The 3,722-nt window shown below is 46.0% G+C and overlaps 1 protein-coding gene across 2 annotated transcripts in view; it reads right to left on the bottom strand.

Moving 5' to 3' along the window:
* Window positions 1-2,683, bottom strand: part of Slc26a2 (solute carrier family 26 member 2) — a 17,926-nt gene extending 15,243 nt beyond the window's left edge. Inside the window, exon 1 of one of the 2 annotated variants that reach the window (XM_028774263.1) lies at window positions 2,475-2,683. The gene's annotated coding sequence lies outside the window, so the exon portion shown is untranslated. The remainder of the gene's footprint in view (window positions 1-2,474) is intronic. The other variant, XM_028774264.1, reaches the window with a different exon arrangement.
* Between the last annotated feature and the right edge of the window lie 1,039 nt (window positions 2,684-3,722).

Genomic DNA, 3,722 nt, shown 5'->3' with positions numbered 1-3,722 from the left:
CTCAGTGGAAAAACATTGAAACAGATGGCTGTAAGCTAATGTCAACAGGCAGCTTTTGTGGAAATTTACCAGCCTGAGTAGTCATAGACCTTGTAAGTAGGTAGTCTTGGCAGACAATACCAACTTAGATAAGGACAAGCAAGTCATAGGCAGAGTCATAGTGACTTGTCCCCTGAACCTTCACCCAGCCGATACCCGGTTCTGAAAGGTATCTGTATTCCCCCTGAACACCCACACTCCAGTGTCATCCCCTTCCCCACATCCTGCCTTTCTGTGTTTATAACCCCTGTGTGAATGAATTACAATTTGAGAAAAAATAAATTAAAAAAAAGATAAATTTATAGTCATGTATGTATATATATATGCATACTGTAGTGTACATGTCTTTTTAATTAAAAATTAATTATTGTATGTGTACATGTGTGGTCCTGTGTGTAGGCACCAGTGTTCGATTATTGCATGTGTACATGTGTGGTCCTGTGTGCAGGCACATGCCTTTATCCACTAAACCATTTTGATGACTCACCACTGTATTTTATGAACAGGGTCTCTCACTGAGTCCAAAACTCAAGAGTTTTAGCTAGGCTGGCTGACAAGCGAGCTCCTGAGATCCTCCAGTCTCCATCTCACATGACACTAGCAGTGATCATGGCCAACTATTACATGCCCTCCATTGATGGTTTATGGTATGTGAACACACTACTAAAATATTCTTTCATTTTCTATTAGGAACAACAATATAAAGTTATGTCTGTGTTATAATCTCCTGCTTTGGCTTCCTCCGTAGATCTTTGTTTCTTCTATCTGTATTGTCTTTCTCCAATTATATTCACAACTTGTTCTTTTTATTTTCCTCAAATGTGACCTCACCGATCAGCTCCTTAATAGCACCCCTGCCATCCCCATGTCTGCCTCAAGGGGCCGCCTGCCCTTCTCCTTGGCTTGGCTTTCCCCTATGGCCTTTTTGCCATTTCTATTACATATTCACTTTTAAAAGATTCATTGGAATTACATGTACATGTGAGTGTGTGTGTGTGTATGTGTGCGCTCGTGCATAGGTGCCCTTGGAGTCCAGAAGAGGGTCTGAGGACCTCATCAGTTACAGGTGGTTGCAAGGCATCCACCGTGGGCCCTGGGGGCCTAACTCAAGCCTCTGCTGGAGCAGTCTATTCTCCCAAGCACTGTGCCATCTTTCCAGCTCCTACACTTATTCTGTTTAAGCTGTAACCTCAAGTTGCTTGCATAACAGCTATTGAGTGCTTTATAAGTATTTGTAAAGTGGACAAATGATGGTTTAAGAGCTTTACAGGGTGGGGGTTGGGGGAAGGGAATCTCAGTCTAACTCACCAAGTGTGTGCACCTCATTCCATAGACACTAAAACCAAGCCTGCATCAAAACACTATAGTTTGTTAAGCATCTACTTGGGGCTTTGCTCACTCAAAGCTTATAATGTCTACTTTTAAAACTTATCCTAAAATACAATTTGGAGATCTCCAAAGCCCCAAATGTTGTTCATTTGTAGCTTTTCCTCTAGGAGGCAGCACATCACAGTACTATACAATGTTTTCAGCATAGATTTCAGATAAAAATGCAGATTCTTGGGCCTGCCCCTGCAAATCACAGGAAACAGAAGGCTCTGTATTCTGGGTGATGCTGAACTAGTGAGCCTGGGACCACAGCTGGTAAATCAATAGGCAAGATCAATAGCTACTCAGATCCCAGCTACTATTCAACAGCTTGATGGTACTGGTGAAAACCACTCGGCATCAATTTCTGACCTGTAAAATGGAGAGGTTACCAAATACCTCACACAAACGAAGATCTCAGAATAGTACAGTACATGAGAGAGACGTGTTTATGCAGTACAATAGATATTAGGCTCTGTCTCTTGCAATCTTTAACATTCCTGAACGACTTTACACTTGTTACAGGTTTAAATTTCATAAAGAATTTCTTCTATATCCAACACAGTATATCACACTAGTTCTAGATGTCTCATTAAAAATATCGTGGGGTTAGGACTAGGAGTATATAGCTCGAAAGAATACTTGGGGGAGGACTTTGGTTCAATTCCCAGCACCCCCACAGCCAAAAAGAGCCCTAGAGCAAAGAGGAAAAACAGCAGTAGCATAGTGCCAAAAAAGGAACTTGATGTCTGAATACTTATATCTCTGTGAACCCCAATTTGTGAGAGAACTGGGGAGAGGTGAAGTATCTTCTCAGCGTGTCCGTCCACCTAACCACTGAAAGAATACAAACTCTAGTTAAGTGTAAAAAGATTTCTGCACTTTTGCATCTAACTAGAAGTGGAAGGTGGAGATAGCGCCTCGGTCCAGCCCGGACACATGAGGTCCGAGGCAGCCCGGCTAGCACTGGGCCACGGCAGGACTGCCAGGTCAGCACCTGTCCGGTTTTATCTCGGCTGCAGACGCCCTGCTGACCGCGGCGCTCCCCTCCCGCCTCCCTTCCTCACCTTAGGGCTCGGGGCCGCCGTACACGGGCTCCTGAGGAGCGTCCTCCCGCAAGACTGGGCGGCGGGTTCACCACCGCACGGGTCCAGGCAGTCCAGTCGTGGGCGAGCCTCCCTTTAATACCCCGGCAACCGTCCCCGCCCATAGCCCGGCCCCGAGGAGGCGGCAGCCGGCCACAGTCACCAGAGGAAGGAACCGCGCAAGGCCCGCGGCGTGGAAGTCACGTGGCGTGGCGGCACGGCCGCTGGCCAATCACTCGGGCCGGCGGGCAACAGCCCCGCCCCTCGGTCGCTCGCTTCATTGTAATTGGCTGTTCTGGACTACAAGCCACGCGTCAAAGTCTGTGAATCTTCTGAGGATCCCGGGGTCTACTGCCTGGACTCGCGCTGGGCCGGAGTCGCGGAAGATCCCCAGGCCCGCGGGGACGCGCCCGGAACCCAGCTTGCCTCTAAAGGCTTCGAATGGCCACAGGCTCTCGCCCCAGGACTCATTCTCCACCCAAGAGCCAAAAACCAGAAGATGCTTTTAAAGTTGTAAATGGAAGTGTAAAGATAAATATGAAATTCCACCCCAACCCCCTGTTGACACCTTTCCATGATCGTTAGGGAGAAAAATCAAAGGGGCTCTGTGCTAGCCCTATCCCAAATGTTCGTTTCTTCTACTCGAAAGAGAGAGATCTGTGTCTCTACATCCTAAGTCACTCACATAGCACAACACATTTTATTCAGTCCTCAAAGCTTGAGGGAATACTGTATTATGATTTTCTTCTTTTAAAATATTTAATGCTTTAAAGGTTTTTATTACATTTATGTGTGGGGATGAGATAGAGGGTATGCATGTGGAGGTCTAATTGGTTCTCTTCTCTCTTCTACCGTGTGGATCCTGGAACCAAACTCAGGTTGTCCGACTTGATGGCAAGCAGTTTTACCAACTGAACTCTCTTAAAGGCCTTGTCTTTTGTTTTTGTTTCTTGGTTACTTGGATGCTTTTTGTTGTTTTGTTGTGTTTTTTTTTTGACAAGGTCTCACTCTGCAGCTTAGTTGTTCTTGAACCCATAATAATCCTGCTTCCAAGTGCTTACAGGTGTGAAGAGCCACACCTGGCTGTGACTGGCTCCATTTGTAGAGTGAAGGACTGTGACTCAGACAGTAGATGAGTTGCTACAGTCCTGTAGGCAATAACTGACTGAGTATAACCCTGTCACAGTTAAGTGAGAAGGCCACTCTCTTAAATTGAAACCGTAGTGAATA

Source organism: Grammomys surdaster, unplaced genomic scaffold (genome assembly GCF_004785775.1).
Source record: "Grammomys surdaster isolate TR1022 unplaced genomic scaffold, NIH_TR_1.0 239, whole genome shotgun sequence".
Taxonomy (NCBI): domain Eukaryota; kingdom Metazoa; phylum Chordata; class Mammalia; order Rodentia; family Muridae; genus Grammomys; species Grammomys surdaster.
This window is presented reverse-complemented; position numbering and strand designations above follow the sequence as displayed.